The sequence below is a fragment of the Hypanus sabinus genome, chromosome 21 (assembly GCF_030144855.1).
Source record: "Hypanus sabinus isolate sHypSab1 chromosome 21, sHypSab1.hap1, whole genome shotgun sequence".
Lineage (NCBI taxonomy): Eukaryota > Metazoa > Chordata > Chondrichthyes > Myliobatiformes > Dasyatidae > Hypanus > Hypanus sabinus.
This window is the reverse complement of record NC_082726.1, coordinates 54,670,793-54,689,155: the sequence shown is the minus strand read 5'-3', so window position 1 is coordinate 54,689,155 and position 18,363 is coordinate 54,670,793. Positions and strand designations below refer to the sequence as shown.

Genomic DNA, 18,363 nt, shown 5'->3' with positions numbered 1-18,363 from the left:
TCAGTAAAAAAATTAAATCAGATCATTAGAAACAGATGATATAGGATCAGAAGGTGTAGAATCGTTGTGGGTAGAGCTAAAAACTGCTAGGGTAAAAATACCCTGATGGGAGTTACTTTATCTATGGACCTCTGAACATTCGCCAAGATATGGTCTACTAATTAAAACAGGAGATAGAAAATGCATGTCAAAAGGCAATGTAACAAAAGTCATGGGGGATTTCAATATGGAAGTAGATTGGGAAACTCAGGTTGGTGCTGGATCCCAAGAGAGGGAATCTGTAGAACGCTTACCAGATGGCATTTTGAAGCAGTTCATATTAGGTGATCAGCTATTCTGGATTGAGTGTTGTGCAATGAACCCAGAATTAATTAGAGAGCTTAAGGTAAAGGGACCCTTAAGAGTCAGTGATCATAATTTGATAGAATTCATGCTGCAATTTGAGGAGAAGCTAGTTATGTGTATCAATATTACAGTGGAGTAACAAGAATTGCAGAAGCATGAGAGAGGAGCTGTCTATAATTGATTGGAAGGGAACACTAGCAGGGATGACGGCACAGCAGCAATGGCTGGAGTGTCTGGGAGCAATTTGGAAGGCATAGGATTGATACATCCCAAACAAGAAGAAGTATTCTAAAGGAAGAATGACACAACTGTGATTGGCAAGAGAAACCAAAGCCAACATAAAAGCCACAGAGAGGGCATATAATAAAGCAAAAATTAGTGAGAAGTTAGAGGATTGGGAAGCTTTTAAAAACCATCAGAAGGCAACTAAAATTCATAAAAAAGGAAAGATGGAATATGAAGGTAAGCTAGCCAATAATATCAAAGAGGATACCAAACATTTCTTCAGACATATAAAGTGTGAAAAAGAAGTGAGAGTAGATCTCGGACGGCTGCAAAATGATGCTGGAGAATTAGTAATGGAGGACAAGGAAATGGTGAATGAACTGAAAAGGTACATTGTATGAACCTTCACTGTGGAAGGCACAAGCAATATGCCAGAAGTTCAAGAGTGTCAGGGGACAGAAGTGAGTGAAGTTGCCATTAGTGGGGAGAAGGTGCTTGGGAAGCAGAAAGGTCTGAAGGTAGGCAAGTCACCTGGAACAGATGGCCTACACACCTCCTGAAGGAGGTGGCTGAAGAGATTGTGGATGCTTTAGTAGTGATCTTTCAAGAATCAATTTATTCTGGTATGGAAAAGTCACTCCACTCTTCAAGAAGGGAGAGAGGCAGAAGAAAGGAAATTATAGGCCAATTAGACTGACCGCAGTGATCGTGAAGATGTTGGAGTCAATTGTTAAGGATGTTGTTCCAGGTCTTTGGAGGTACATATAAAATAGGCCAATGTCAGCATGGTTTCCTTCAGGGAAAATCTTGCCTGGCAAACCTGTTGGAATTCTTTGAAGAAATAACAAACAGGATAGGCAAAAGAGAATCAGTGGATGTTATGTACTTGGATTTTCAGAAGTCTTTTGACAAGCGCCACACTTGAGGCTGCTTAACAAGTTAAGTGGCCATGGTATTACAGGAAAGACACCAGCATGGATAGAGCATTGGCTGATTGGCAGGAGGAAGAGAGTGAAAATAAAGGGAGCCTTATCTGGTTGGCTACCAGTGACTAGTAGTGTTCCACAGGGGTCTGTTTTGGGATCACTTCGTTTTACATTATATGTCAATGATTTGGATGACAGAATGGATGGCTTAGTGGCCAAGTTTGCAGACGATACAAAGATAAGTGGAGGTACAGGTAGTGTTGAGGAAACAGAGAGGCTACTGAAGGACTTGAATTAGGAGAATGGACAAAGAAGAGGCATATAAGATATAGTGTCGGGAAGTGTATGGTCATGTAGAAGAAACAAAACTATAGACTATTTTCTAAATGGAGAGAGAATTTTAAAATCAGAGTTGCAAAGACTCTTGAAGCCCTCATGCAGGATTCCCTAAAGATTAACTTGCAGGTTGAGTTGGTGGTGAAGAAGGCAAATGCAATGTTAGCATTCATTTTGACAGAACTGGAATAAAAAAAGCAATGATGTAATGATGAGGCTTTATAAGGCACTGGGGAGGTGACACTTGGAGAACTGTGAACAGTTTTAGTCCCTTATCTAAGAAAGAATGTGCTGACATTGAAGGGTTCAAAGGAGGTTCACGAAAATGACTCCAGGATTGAAAGGCTTATCATATGAGGGGTGTCTGATGGCTCTGGGCCTGTACTCACTGGAATTCAGAAGAATGAGGGGGATCTTATTGAAGCCAATTGAATGTGGACAGACCTCGATAGTGGATTTGGAGAGAATGCTTCCTATGGTGGGGAAGTCTAAGAACAGAGGACTCAGCTTCACGATAGAGTGACATACATTTAGGATAGAGATAAAGAAATAATTCTTTAGCCAGAGAGTGGTGAATCTGTGGAATTTGTTGCCACAAGAGGCAGTGGAGGCCAAGCCATTGGGTATATTTAAGGCAAAAGTTGATAGTCTTGATTAGTCAGGGCATGAAGAGATACAGGGAGAAGGAAGGAGAATGTAGTTGAGAGGAAAATGGATCAGTCATGGTGAAATGGTGGAGCAGACTTAATTGTCTAATTCTGCTCCAGTACCTTATGCTCTTATGGTCCTATGGGCATGAAGATGCTTCAGGAGAGAGTTAGTATAGCTTTACCTTTTTCCATTAAAGGAGCACAAACTAGTGATTTACAACACTCCAGTTGTATGAATCAGAATCAAGTTTATTATCACTGAAATCGGTTATTTTGCAGCAGCAGTGCAGTGCAATACATAAACATTACTATAGGTTACAATAAGAAATAATTAAAAAAAATAATTAGATAGTGCCAATCAAGAATAAAAAGTGAGATGTTGCTTTTGGGGTCATGATCCCTTCAGAAATCTGATGGTGGAGGTGATGTCTGTAATTGATCTTTGCCTTTCCATTTGAGAAACAAGTTATTGATCTTCTGATGAGATTAACACTACATTGAAGAGCATCAAAAGCCCAGATGTTCAATGTTTGGAGCTTGAATTGTGACTTTATCTTGAACACCCATATTGTTCCAGTTTGTCTGTCAGTCATCTCCTTGACCAGGCTGAGAGTCTAGACTGGGGAAAAGGCATAGTCCCAAAATCAAGTTGTGGTTATTGTCATGTGCACAAGTACAGTGAGGTAGGGGTAGAATGAAAAAATTGCTTGTAGCTGCTTCACAAGCACTTAGGCATGGAAACATCAATATCAATTATACATAACATCCCATACAGTGAATAAAAGACTGTAAAAGCATAACCTTGATGTAAAATCAAATCATGAACAGGGGTGATGAACATAAAGTATGGGACAGTACAATGTTGTGGCCATTACAGACACTTGGCTGCCACAAGGGCAAGATTGACTGATGGGGTTTAGATGTTTCAAAAAGGACAGGGAGGGAGGTAAAAGAGATGGGGGAGTGGCATTGCTAATCAGGGATAGTATCACAGCTGCAGAAAGAGAGGACATTGTGGAGTCAGTGAGGGTGGACATCAGAAACAGGAAGGGAGAAGTCACTCTATAGGGAGTGTTCCATAGATTCCCCCCTCCCCAGCCCCCCCAAAGGCAACAGATGAAGAGTAGATCAGTAGGCAGATTTTGGAAAAGTGCAAAAATAATAGGGTTGTTTTCATGGGTGACTTCATCTTCCCTAATATTGATCACAATCTCCTTATTTGAAAAGTTTAGATTGGGCAACATCTGTTAGGTGTGTCCAGGAAGGATTCCTGACACAACAGGTGGGCAGGCCGACAAGACGAGAGGCCATACTGGATGTGGTGCTGGCAGTGAACCAGGTCATCGGACAGATCCCTCTCTGGGTGAGCATTTTGGTGACAATGACCACAACATCCTAACCTTTACCATAGCCTTGGACAGGTTTAGGAGTGAACAAAATGGGATTGAACTGAACTGGTGGAGGACAACTTATGATGCAATTAGACCAGAACTTGGGAGCATAAAATGGGAACAGACGTATTCAAGGAAATGTACAGTGTGGTTGTATAGAGAGTGCTTTCATGAGTTTTCTGAATAAATTTTCCTCTTGAGGCAGGGAAAGGTTGGTAGTGTGAATGAACCATGGTTTACTACATGGAACATCTATTCAAGAGGGAAAAGGAAGGATACTTAAGGTTTAGGAAGCACAGACCAGACAATTATAAATCTTCAGAGTTAGACGGTAGCTGGGAAGGAGCTTACAAAGGGATTAGAAGAACTAGAAAGGGACATGAGAAGGCCTTGGTGAGTAAGATTAAAGCAAACTCTAAGGCCTTTGACCTGTATGTGAAGAACAAGAGGCTAATTGGAGTGAGGGTAGGACCAATCAGGGATAAAAGAGGAAACAGACACCTGGAGTTGGAGGAGGTAGGGAAGGTCCTTAATGAGTACTTTGGTTCAGTATTCACCAGTGAGAGGGACCTTTTAGAACAGGCTAAAACGCTGGAACATGTGAATGTTAGGAAAGAGGATGTACTGGAACTTTTGAAAAGCCTTCGGTTGGAGAAATTCCCAGGGCCAGATACTATATACCCAGGATACTAGATGAAGCAGGGAAGAGATTGCTGTGTTTTGGCAATGATCTAGGCATCCTCACTGGCCACAGGAGTCGTACCAGAAGACTGAGAGTGGCAAACTTTATTCCTAAGTTCAGGAAAGAGAATAGGGATATTCCTGGGAATTATAGACCAGTAGTTACATCAATAGTGGCAAACTATTGGAGAGATTTCTTAGAGACAGGATCCATGAGCATTTGGAGAAGTATAATCTGATTAGGGATAGGCTTTGTGAGAGGCAGGTTATGTCTCTCAAGTCTGATTGAATTCTTGAATTGAATTGACTTTATTTCTTACATCCTTCACATACATGAGTAAAAATCTTTACGTTATGTCTCCATCTAAATGAGTAATATGCAATTTATAGTAATTTGTAATAAATGTTATGTATAATAGGACAGTCAATATAGCACAGAAATACAATTATATCAGCTTGAATTAATCAGTCTGATGGCCTGGTGGAAGAACTGTCCCAGAGCCTAATGGTGCTGACTTTTATGCTGCAGTACTATTTCCCAGATGGTAGCAGCTGGAACAGTTTGTGATTGGGGTGACTCGGGTCCCCACTGATTCTTCGGGCTCTTTTTACCATTTTTGTAAATGTCCTGAATTGTGGGAAGTTCACATCTACGGATGCGCTGGGCTGTCCACACCACTCCCTGCAGAGTCCTGCGATTGAGGGAAGTACAGATCCCATACCAGGCAGTGATGCAGCCAGTCAAGATGCTCTCAATTGTGCCATTGTAGAAAGTCGTTAGGATTTGGGGACTCATACCAAATTTCTTCAACAGTCTGAAGTGAAAGAGGCACTGTTGTGCTTTTATCACCACACAGTCGATACATACAGACCATGTGAGATCCTTGGTGACGTGAATGCTGAGGAAGTTAAAGCTGTTCACCCTCTCAACCTCAGATCCATTGATGTCAATAGGGTGAGCCTGTCTTCATTCCTCCTGTAGTCCAAAACCAGCTCCTTTGTTTTTGCAACTTTGAGGGAGAGATTGTTTTCTTAACACCACTGTGTCAGAGTGATGACTTCTCAGTGGGCTGCCTCGTTATTATTTGAGATAGGGCTAATCAATGTAGTATCATCAGCAAATTTAATTAGCAGTTTGGAGCTCTGGGTGGCGGCACAGTTATGTGTATACAGAGAGTAAAGGACAGGGCTTAGGACACAGCTGTGAGGGGCACCCGTGTTGAGGGGCAGAGGTAAGGCCACCTGCTGGCCATCTGACAGGAAGTCCAGGATCCAGTTGCACAAGGCAGGGTGAAGGCTGAGTTCTCTGAGCTTCTTGCTGAGTCTGGATGGAACTATGGTGTTGAATGCTGAACTGTAGTGCAAGAACAGTGTTCTCACATAAGCATCCTTCTTGTCTAGATGTGTAAGGATGGTGTGTAGAATTGTGGCTATTGCCTCATCTGTCAATTGGTTGTGTTGGCAGGCGAATTATAAGAGGTCCAGTGTGGGCGGTAGCATGCTGTGGATGTAGTCCTTGACCAGCCTCTCAAAGCATTTGCTTATTATTGAGGTGAGTGCAACAGGACACCAGTCATTCAGACATTGTACCTTGGTTTTTTTTAAATGACAAAACAAATTGATGAAGGTAGAGCAGTGGATGGGTGTATATGAACTTCAAGAAGATGTTTGATAGTATTCCCCATGCTCATGCAGAAAGTCAGGAGGCATGCAATCCATGGAAACTTGGCTACTGCCTTGGTCAGAGATGGCAACCAGTGGTCGTAGATGGAGCCTATGCTGCTTGGAGGTCAGTCACCAGTGGTAACTGCAGCAATCTGTTCTGGGACCCCTGCTCTTTCCAATCTTTATAATTTACTTACAAGAGGAAGTGAAAGGGTGGGTTTGTAAGCTTGCAGATGTCAGAAAGCTTGTTGGTGTTGTGGATACCATCGGTTGCAACAGGACATTGATAGGATGCAGAGCTGGGCTGAAACGTGGCAGCTGGCGTTCAGTTCAGCAAAGTGTGAAATGGTACACTTTGGAAGGTCAAAGCTGAAGGCAGAGTACACAGTTAACAGTAGGATTCTTAGCAGTATGGAACAGAAGCATCTTGGGGACAAGGTCCATAGATCCCTGAAAGTTACTATGCAAGTTGATAGGGTGGTTAAGAAGGTGCATCGTGTGTTGGTCTTCATTAGTTAGGGGATTGAGTTCAAGTGCCGTGAGGTAATGTTGCCACTCTGGTTTGACCACACTTGGAGTGTTGTGTTCAGTTCCAATAGCCTCATTATAGCAAGGAATGTGAAAACTTTGGAGAAGGTGCAGAGGAGATTTACCAGGATGCTGCCTGGATAAGAGAGCCTGTCTTAGGAGAAAAAATTGAGTGAGTTAGGACTTCCCTCTTCAGAGCAAAAGAGGATGAGAGATGACTCGATAGAGGCGTATAAGATGATAAGAAGTATAGATAGCTAAAGGGTTCCGTTAGCACCTCCTTCCCAAGGCTGAATGGCTAATATGAGTGGGCATAATTTTAGGGTGAATGGAGAAAATTGTGGGGGAATGTCTTTACATGGAGAACGGTAAATGCATGGCATGCACTGTTAGGGATGGTGGTGGAAACAGAAACACTGGGGAGATTTGACAGACTCTTAGATAGGCACATGGATGAATGGAAAATGGAAGGCTATGTGGGAAGGAAGGGTTGGATTGATCTTGGAATATGTTAAAGGTCGGCACAACGTCATGGCCGAAGGGTCTGTACTGTGCTGTACTCTTCTGTGTTTGGCGTGGCATGGTAACATAATGGCTAGCACAACACTTTACAGTACTAGCAACTGGTGTCAATTTCTGCTGCTGCCTCTAAGGAGACTATACATTATTCCCATCCCCGTGAGGGTTTCCTCCGGGTGCTCTGGTTTCCACTCACAGTCCAAAGATGTACAGATTGGTCGGTTAATTGGCCAATGTAAGTTGACCTGTGATTAGACTAGGATCAAATCAGGGGATTTCTGGACAGCATGACTCGAAGGGTCGTGAGGGCCTGTACTACGCTGTATCTCAATAAATAAATGAATGTTTTATATTCTATGTTCTAGAACAGAGGATCAGGAAATTAGCACCAATTTTAGCACTTCAGCTGTAATGCATATCATGCTGTTCAATTATGCACTTTGTAGATTATTTTGTGCTCGACCAGAGTGTAAGGAGTGCAGGACAATCCCACTGCACTAAATGTCATAATAAAGTCAAACAGTGGTAATTTTGTACAAGAAAATACTCAGCGGCAAAATGCTCAATGCTTTGCACTCAATTAACTTCAAAGCAATTCAAAGCACGTGAGTCCTTTGGGACATCTCTGAAAGCAGTGATAAGATTCTAAATCAATGCCAATCTTTCTCCGGGACTGCAAGTAAATATCTTGTTTTGACAGATTCCTCAATTTGCACTTCTGAAGCCTAATAACTAAGTATTTTAACACTTTAGCAGCAATAGAATCTGTGAAAGATGCAACGGAGGCTTCATAAAAGCACATGCCAAGATATAACTGAGCAGCGTTTACCAGCACAAGTCTAATCAGAGAGATAAAGTGAGGAGATTATTGAATTTCAATTCCCTCACACAGCGTAATGGTCAATGGGACAGCTTGTGCAACCCAGCATGCAATGGGGGTGATTTCCTTGTGGTAGATAGGAACTATCACTCAGTGTAACGTGGGAAACAGTGATTTAAAAGCAAACTTTCTTTTGAGTCCTTTTTTAATTATCCCTGGCAGCACACACATTTTCTGTGAAGGTACTGTATACGAGTGGCTACAGTGATCTCCGATGACAAGATCTGCATGAAGGTTTTGAGCGTCAACCTATGACTGGAAACTTGGACCCAAGAGAACAGAGATCATGTCCCACACATTAAAGAGAGATTAATTTTATTTTCACATTTACTCTGAAGCATCAAAACATACAGTGAAGTATGTTGTTCTGCATCCACGACCAACACAGTCCAAGAATTGTGCTGGGGCTGCCTGCAACTGTTGCTATGCTTCCAGCACCAATATAGCATGCCAGCAACTCACTGACCCTAAGCCTAGCTTGTATGTCTTTGGAATGTGGGAGGAAACCAGAGCACCTGGAGGAAAGCCATGCCTTCATGGAGAAAGTATAGAAACTCGTTAAGGACGGTGGAGGGAACTGAACCTGAATCAGTGATTGCTGGTGCTGTAAAGCGATTGTGGTAACTGCTACAGTACTGTGCCACCACAATAATTGCATTATACCAAACAAGGGAAAATCAGTAGATGCTGGAAATCCAAGCAACACACACAAAATGCTGGAGGAACTCAGCAGACCAGGCAGCATCTATGGAAAAGAGTACAGTCAACGTTTCGGGCCAAGACCCTTCAGCATGAGTTCCTCCAGCATTTTGTGTGCATTGCTTAATACCATGCAGTTATTCATTCTTGGGATTTGGACAGTGCAGGCAAGACCAACGATTATTGCCCATCCGTCAAGCATTGTTCCGCATTTTCAGAGGACGGTGAACTCTTCAGAACATTGTTATTAATATTGACTTGTACACAGGAAAACTGAGTCAGGGTAACAGATCCCTCCCTGAGTAACATCAGTGAAGCAGATGTATTTTTAATGACAATCCAGTTAATGAGTCATAATCAACGGTGCTGGTGTTTTAAGCCAGATTTATTTAATTAACTAAATTTAACTCTTTTATGTTATGGCAGGATTTAAAATGTCTTTTGATTGTTATCTCGTGCCTCTGGATTATTTGTCTACTGGTGAAACTTACCTCACTGCCATCATCATTCTTGAATTCCCTCCCTGAAGGTGGGAGAAGCAGATTCGATAATAAAGTTCAAAAGAGAATTTGAGAAATACACTACTTAAATAGGAAGATTCAGTCATTCAGGGGAAGCTACACAGCAGAGCAATAACAGACCAGTAGTGTGGCAGTATAGCAGTTACAGTACCGACAACTTGGGTTCAGTTCCGCTGCTGTCTGCAAAGTGTTTGTATGTTCTCCCCATGAATGCATGGGTTTCCTCCAGGTGCTCTGGTTTCCTGCCACATTCCAAAGACATACAGGGTTAGTAGGTTAATTGGTCACATGGGTGTAATTGCACAGTGTGGGCTTATTGGGCCAGGAAGGCCTATTACCATGCTGTATCACTAAATAAAATAAAATTATTTTTTTCTGAGATTTACAGCAGGCTGTTGAAATAGACAGTGAAGAAGACACCAGTTCAATGCTTTCAAAGGCAAATAGACAAACTCTTGAGGAGTGAGAATGCTTGGGAACTTAATCAAGGCCTCTGCCACTCAAGTCCAAATCCCAGAATTGTCACCTGCACAATACACATGTGCGCAAGTAGAATGAAAAATTTACTTGCAGCAGCATAACAGGCACAAAGCATTAGACATATAGCATTCAAAAATTGCATTAATTAATTATAAACAATACACAATTTTTACAAGAAAGAATACAATAGAACAAAAAAAAGTCCATTTTAGTGCAGAGGAAGTGATCAGAGTGTTGCTCCGTTTCCATGATGATACAATCTTCAAGATAGATGTCATAAGTGTGGCATATTTGGCTATTACCTTTGTTGCCAATATTCAATCTCAAGCTGATGTGCTCTTACTCCAGGAGTCTCATACTTTGCACGATGAAGTTATATTAGATGTTCTCATTTACACTTGGGTTGTACACCATCTGGCCAAATAAATTCCTCTTCATCTCTGTTCTAAAGGGACATTCTTGTGTTCTGCAGCTGGGCTCTCTTGTCCTAGACCTCCTCACTATCGGAAACATCCTCTTCAATTCTACTCTCTCCGGGTCTTTCACTATTCAATAGGCTTCAATAATATCCTCCCTCATTGTTGAAAACTCCAGTGCATTAGGGCCCAGAGCCATTTAATGTTACCCAAATTTTAACCCTTTCATTCCTGGGATCATTCTTGTGAGTCTTTGGATACTCTCCAATGACAGCACACCCTTTCTTAGATAAGAAACCCAAAATTGCTCACAATACTCCAAATGTGGTCTGACTAATGCCTCATAAAGCCTTGGCATTAATCTCAAATGTGTATCACAACATTTTTTTAAAAATAAGTGTCAGACTGGTGGAACCCATTTGGAGAGTTGAAGTGACCTAACTGTTTTGAAAAGAGTGTGCAAGCTCCCCTGCCATGTGGCCACCCATGTGGTGCTGGTCAGTCTTGTTACACTGGCTCCAGAAGACGTGATGCCAGCTTGACGCAAGAAGCGGGTGATGTTATTTCAATGTCTGCGCAACCCTGCGTTAATCAGGCTAACACAAAATCAGTTGTCCATCTTTTGTGTCCAAGGGCGAGAACAAAGTGCCCAGTTAAAAGTCAATATATTGTCATTTGTATGCACAGGTGCAAGGAAAAACTTATCTGCAGCAGCACTTGTGGATGGGAATAAACAGTCAATGTGTTGATGAAGGGTCTCCGCCTGCATCATTGATTGTTTATTCCCCTCCATAGATGCAGTCTGACCTGCAGAGCTCTTCCAGCATTCTATTCTATTCTAACCTATCTATCTGTCTGTCTGTCTGTCTAGCTGTCTGTCTGTCTGTCTGTCTAGCTATCTGTCTGTCTGTCCGTCTGTCTATCTATCTATCTATCTATCTATCTATCTATCTATCTGTCTGTCTATCTGTCTATCTATCTGTCTGTCTATCCATTTTTATTTAGTTAGTTAGAGATACATTGCAGAACAAGCCCTTCTAGTCCAATGAGCCGCACAAACTAGCAATCATAGGACAATTTACAACGAATAATTAGCATACTAAGAAATATGTCTTTGGATTTTGTGTGCTTTGGTCTGGATTTCCAGCATCTCCTCCCGAAGGAGATTTTTGCAACTTCAGTATTCATAGGTGATATACCAGAAGACTGGAGGATAGCTAGTGTTGTTCCTGTAGCAAGGGTAAGCCACATGTAAAGGACCTACATGGAAGTACACAGTGGCCACTTTATTGGGTACAGGAGGCACCTAATAAAGTGGCCACTGTGTATATATATCTGGAGCTCCTAAGGGTTCCTCTGGAATGACTCAACAGGCTGCAGTTCAGGAGTAACTAATCTCAACTACATGACTGTTGCAAACAGAAATGAAAAGGGAAATTTTAGTAAGGAGCATTTTTTACTGAAGGTAAAAGATTCTCAACTGATGCAGAGTTTGGACAAGAGAGCATCAATATTCAAACCACAATGCTTGCATTGATCCTGGATGTTTAGCAGTCTCGGGCTGTCTCCAGCCCAAATGAAATCCAGTGTTATTGCTTTAATGTGACAGCCAATTTATACACAGCAAGTTCCCAGGGATAAGAACATGATAATAATCAGGTGATCTGGTTTGGTGAGGGCTGAGAGGTAAATAGTGACGTTTGAAGGATGAATAGCTTGGTTTAATATTTTGTTCAAAGGGATCTCACGGAGATGTTCAATTCTTTTCCGTACACTCAGTGGCCACTTTATTAGGTACATGTGTACACCTCCACCCACTAACTCCACCACTACTTTATAATTTCCTATCAGTCACCCTTATGTACAGCCTTGCATCACTTTATGAATGTACAATCGATCTATGTATATAACCTATCTTACGTATTTTAACTTACGGTGTTTTATTATTATTATTACTATTATTGTGTTCTTTATCTTCTGTGGGTTTTGTTTTTGTACTGCATCGGATACAGATTAACAACTATTTCATTCCCCTTACCCTAGTGTACAGGAAATGACATTAAACAATCTGGAATCTTGACCTGCTTGTTAATGCAAATATTTGATCAGCCAATCATGTGGAAGCAACTTAATGTATAAAAGCATGCAGATGTGGTCAAGAGGTTCAGTTGTTGTTCAGATTAAATATCATAATGGGAAAGAAATATGATCTAAGTGACTTTCATGATTGTTGGTGCCAGATGGGGTGGTTTGAGTACCTCTGAAATGGCTTATCTCCAGGGATTTTCATGTACAACAGTTTCTATAACTTACAGAAAAAGGTATAACAAACAAAAACATCCAGTGAGTGTGGGTGAAAACACTTTGTTAATGGGAGAGGGCAGAGGAGACAACTGTAACTCAAATAACCACATCTTACAACAGTGGTGTGCAGAAAAGCATTTCTAAGCCTTGAAGTGGATAGGCTACAGCAGCAGGTGACCACTTGCAAACACTCAGTGGCTACTCTATTAGGTGCAGGAGGTAAAAATAAGTACCAAATTAAGTATAGTACTGAGTGTCTATATACTACAACGAGGAACCAGCATTAAATACTCTCATACTGTTGCCAGGAAGACCCTGTCAGTAACTCCCAACTACCATAAGTAAAATAAAAGAAGGAGTTTCTAAGAAGAAGTATAGGATGTAATGAAAGCTCTTTGTATGTCATCTTTACTGAGATCAATGTCTTTTAAATCTCTTCTGATGGATAATCTGTCATTCTTCAGCATGAACGCAGGAATCCGTGGAGACCTGATGATTAACCTTGACTTTGAAGTCCTCAGCTCCCCCTTACACGAACCTTAATTTGCTGCAGTTAGATTGCCTGCCTGATCTGGATCTTCTTCACAGTACCTAATTGGAATGACAAGAGGTGATGAGATGGGCAAACCTCGATCGAGATCAACAGGAGGAAAGGCAAGGACAAGGATAGGGTCATGCAACTAATGGACACTTATTCTCTTCCTGTTCCGCCTGTCCTAATCCATTATCCAATTGTGGTTACCTAAACAGAAAGGAGATAATGTGTGTAGAAAAGCAAAGGCAGAGACTCCGAACTGACAATTAACTGAAGCTCAATGAATGAGAATAAAGCAAATCAGACATTGGGATGCATTGAAAGGCCAATATTGAGCTAAACCAGTGAAACATCCGACCACTTAATAAATCATTGGTGTGAATGTCATTGAATTGCAGTTGAGCTCTAGTCCTCAGAAAGTTGGACAGCATTGAACATAGAACATAAAACACTATCGCACAGTATAGGTCATTCAGCCCATGATGTGCCGACCTTCTCTAAGCTCAATCTATCCCTCCCCTCCTACATAGAAGTTCATTCTCCTTTTATCCTTGTGCCTTTCTAGGTGGCAGGGCATTGCTTGCACTTCCCACTCTGTGTAAAAACTTACTTCTGACATCCCCCTATACTTTCCTCCAATCACCTTATAATTACGCCCCCCCTGGTATCACCCATTTCTGAAAGTTTCTGGCTGTCCACTTGATCTACTTGCCCCGTATTATCTTGTACACCTCTCATCCTCCCTCACTCCAAAGAGAAAAGCATTAACTTGCTCAACCTATCCTCGTAAGACATTCAAAGAAAAGAGGTAAAAGAATTTAACAAAAAGATTCGAAACACCAGAGTGAGGAGATAATGAGATGCAATGTTATGAATTAACTAACCTGTCACTGATAAAGTTGAACCATGCTTTGATTGTTTTTTTAAATATTCCTATGGGAGTGAAAGATGGCAATTGTTTTGAGCTGTTTCTATGTCTACATCAGTTCTGATCCTGGAAAAGTTCCAAAACAACAAACAGTGTGCTGGGGACACTCAATGGATTGAGCAGAATCTGGGGGAGGACCAGAATTGTCAATGTTGAGCCCACCCTCAGGGTGGAGGAGAACCACCTTATGCTTACCCTCCAACCTGATGGCATCAATATTGATTTTTCCTTCTGGTAATCAAATTCAGCCCCCCTTCTCTGTTCCTCACTCCGACATTTCACCTCTTCTCACCGCTTATTTCCACCCCCTGGGTCCCCTCCTCCTTCCCATTCTCCTATTGTCCACATTCCTCTCCAATCAGATTTTTTTTTGAGCCTTTGACCTTTCCCACCCACCTGGCTTCACCTATCACCTTCCAGCTAGCCTCTTTCCCTGCCCTACATTTTTACTCTGGCACCTTCCCCCTTCCTTCTCAGTTCTGAAGAAGTGTTCCTGGCCTGAAATGCCAATTGTTAATTTATTTCCATAGATAGATGCTGCCTGACCTATTGAGTTCCTCCAGAATTTTGTGTGTGTTGCATTGATCTGATATCTTTAACAGTTTCAAGTAATCTCCAGGGCAATGAGATCCTCCTGCAACTGGAGCCATTGCTTTAATGTGAGAACAAACTTGAGCACTTCAAATTCCCAGGAACAGTGACACGTTAATAATCAAGATTTCAAGTTTGGTGAGGACTGAGAGATAAATGTTCAGATATTGAGGGCAAATTCTGACCCATTGATGGGATCTTGTTCAATAGCATCTCAGGAACACATAGAAAACGTTTTGCAGGGTAGCTATTTCGCCTGATTGAGGTGGTTATGACCAGGGGCAAGGTTTGAGAATGATGTTAGGACTTTTGGAATTGCAATGAAATGAAATTTCACTAAGGTTGAACCTTTGGGTTTCTGGAAAAGGGATTGAGTCATGCCTCATGGAAAAAGGCCCTTAGGCCTTCCAAATCCATGCTGACCATCCGGCATCCATCTACACTAATTTTGTTTCATTCTCCCCATTGTCACATCAATACCCCCCCCAGATTCCACCACACCAGAGGCAATTTACAACAGTCAATTAACCTACTGATCCACACTTCTTTAGGGTGTGAGAGGAAGCCAGAGTGCTCTTGGGAAACTCACACAGTCACAGGGAGAACGTGCAAACTCCACACAGACGGCACTGGAGGTTGGGGATTGAACACAGGTCACTGGAACATTCAGGCAGCAATTCGACTAACTGCATCACGTTGCCCAGTTCTCCACAATGGATAGTTGGGGAGATTCAAAACAGAGAGCTGCAGGGCTCTGCATGTTCAAGAAATCAAGGGAGGTAGTAGTGGAACAAGCCATAAGATATTGGAGCAGAATTAGACCATTTGGTCCATCAAGTCTGCTTCGCCGTTCTATCATGACTGATTTTTTTAACACCATTCTCCTATCTGCTCCCCATAGCCCTTATCCCCTTACCAATCATGAATCCAATAACTTGGCCTCCACAGCCTTCTGTGGGAATGAATGCCACAGATTCACTTTCCTGTGTCTGAGGAGGTTCCTCCTCATCTCAGTTTTAAAGGGTGTCCCCTTTTTTTTACGGTTGTGTCTTTAAATCCTAGACTCTCCTACTAATGGAAACATGTCCACTCTATCCAGGCCTTTCAGTATTCAATAACTTTCAATGAGATATCTTAGCCTTCTGAACTCTGTCTACAAGGTTCCAAGACATCAAGACATCAGGACTCAATGTTAAGCCTTTCATTCCTGGGATTGCCCTTGTGAGCCTCCTCTGGACCATCTCTAGGTCCAGCACATCTGTCCTTAGATATAGGGCATTAAATGCATTCCAAAGACATACCGCAGGTTAATTGATTACACGGGTGTAATTGTGCAGCTAAAAGGGCATGTTACTGTGCTGTATTTCTAAATAAAATAAAATATAACTGGTAATGTACAGTATGACTTATATTTTGCCAAGTGGTTGAGGTGAAGCAATGCAAAATTTGCTTATTTTTAAAATTTATTTTACAATGCAGAACTGGTGCTTCCAGCTCGATGAGGTACACTGCCCAGTAAACCACTTATTTAACACTAGCGTAATCACAGGACAATTTACAATGACTGATTGTCCTACCAACCGGTATGCTTTTGGACTACAGGAAATTGGAGCACCTGGAGGAAACCCATGCACGCTCAGGATGAACGTACAAACTTCCTATTTAATGACAAGGTGTCCTATGAAATTTCTTTTTGTGAATGGACATCAATTAGCAAGTTCAGCATTTATTGCCATTCCCAGTTGCCTTTGAGAAACAGCATCTTTTAATCTCTGCAGGTTTTCTTGTGAGAGTGCTCCTACAAAGCAAAGAGGTAGGGAGTTCCAGTAGTTAGACGCAACAACGATGAAGGATTGGAGTGCTGTGCGACTTGGTGGGGAACTTGTATTGGTGGGAATTTGTTTGATTTGCCATATGTTCAAGAGATGTTGACATATAAGGCTGTAGATGTTGGAATCTTGAGTCTCTTGTAGAGACTTCACATTCTAGAGGAGAACGAGGAGATGCTGTCTGAGTAACCGTGGAAAGAAGTTTACATTTATTAAGTGGTAAATAAAATACCAAAATACATGTAGTTTCAAGACTGGGTGAAATCAGTTCTTTACCACAGGTGGCCCCATTTCAGTCCTGTTGTACATAAAGATCCTTCTCTCATATTTAAAAGCCTTGGTCCCTGTAGTTAGAATAGGGCCCTTTTAGAGAAAATGGAGGTGACTTTATACTTTATTCACAAAGGTTTAATGTCTTTGGGCATCCGTTTGCTCTTTTGTGTGCATTAGTCAGATGATTTGTGCCCCTTATCTAAGAAAAGATGTGTGAGAGTCACATTGGAGAGTGTCCAGAGGAAGTTCATGAGAATGATACTGAGCATTAAAGGGTTAACACATGAGGAGCGTTCCATGGCTCTAGGCATGCACTCACTAAAGTTTTGAAGAATGAGGGTGGATCTCATTGAAACTTGTTGAATTTTCAAAGGCCTAGAAGGAATAGAAATGGAGTGGTTGTTTCCCATAGTGGGGAAGACCAGACCAAAGGGCACAGCCTTAGAATAAAAGAATAGCCCTTAGAGCAGAGAGGAGGAGGAATTTCTTTTGCCAGTGAGTGGTGAATCTGTGGAATTAAATACCTCAGATGGCTATGGAGGTCAAGTCGTTAGGTGCATTTAAAGAGGAGGTTGATCGGTTCTTGGTTAGTAATGGTGTCAAAGGTTATGGGGAAGGGAGAAGAACGAGACTGAGGGGGATAATAAATCAGGCATGATGGAATGGCAAGACAGACTTGATGGACTGAATGGCTTAACTCTGCTCCACTGTCTTATGGTTATTACTACTACCAGTCTGATGGCAGTAGTGAGAAGAATGCATGGCCTGTATGGAGGGGTCTTTAATGATGGGTGTTGTTCCATGTAAGGTACATGACTAGGGAATATTTGGAGAGATATGAGCGGAATGGGATTAACATTGTTGGGCAGCTTGATCAGCACGAACAAGTTGGACCAAAGGGCCTCTTTCTTTGCTGTATGTATCTTTGTAGTGTAGGATCAAGTTGATAATCCCAGCAGATGATAGTTTTAAGGTGAATTAGAACCAACAATATCTCCTAGAAAGCGATAGTTCCTTTCCAAAATAAAATATAAACTGGTAAATTGGCAAATTGGTTAATGATAAGATGGTGGCATTGTTGGATGCAGTGGCCTCTCCAGGTCCAACTAAAGGTGTTTCTGTCTTTTTTAAACATCTTTTTTATGATTGCAAAGCAATGACATTAAGAACTTCAAGTACTGCAGGTCTACCTCATCAGCAAATTGCTCATTGGTGGAGGTGTTGGGACTTGGAGGGGAGCTTGTTGCTGCCTGTTGCAGAAAGGCATCGGGGTCAGTGTGCAAATGTGGTGTGTGGTCTAACAGAGAGTGATTGTCTTGGATATTTTTCTTGCAATTGCAAGATCCCGTTGGACATCGGTAATAAAAAAAAATGGCAAGTCCTCTTCACTGGTTTATTGGTGAGACCAATGGTGAGGAGCTGTGGAGCCTCAGTTGTTGCAAGGACCAGGCCTCATGATGCTGGCTTGCCCGTTGCAGCAGTCCAAGAGGGAAAACTTTGGTGTCACAGTCTGGACCGTTGACTACTCATTTCAGTTCATTTCCTTTTCCCTGTGTTCCACTGGGCTCCTTGATTAGGGCATGTGATCCTCATTCGAAACAGCAGCATAAAAACTCTGGCTTACATCTACTCGCTGCTGGT

The 18,363-nt window shown here is 41.9% G+C and overlaps 1 long non-coding RNA gene across 1 annotated transcript; it reads right to left on the bottom strand.

The window, feature by feature from the left end:
* Positions 1–3,018: 3,018 nt before the first annotated feature.
* On the bottom strand, positions 3,019–14,005 carry LOC132378728 (uncharacterized). The gene is made up of 3 exons (XR_009507173.1): positions 13,986–14,005; positions 13,105–13,157; positions 3,019–3,101 (listed from the first exon to the last, which is right to left on the bottom strand). It is a non-coding gene; the product is annotated as an uncharacterized LOC132378728 (long non-coding RNA).
* Between the last annotated feature and the right edge of the window lie 4,358 nt (positions 14,006–18,363).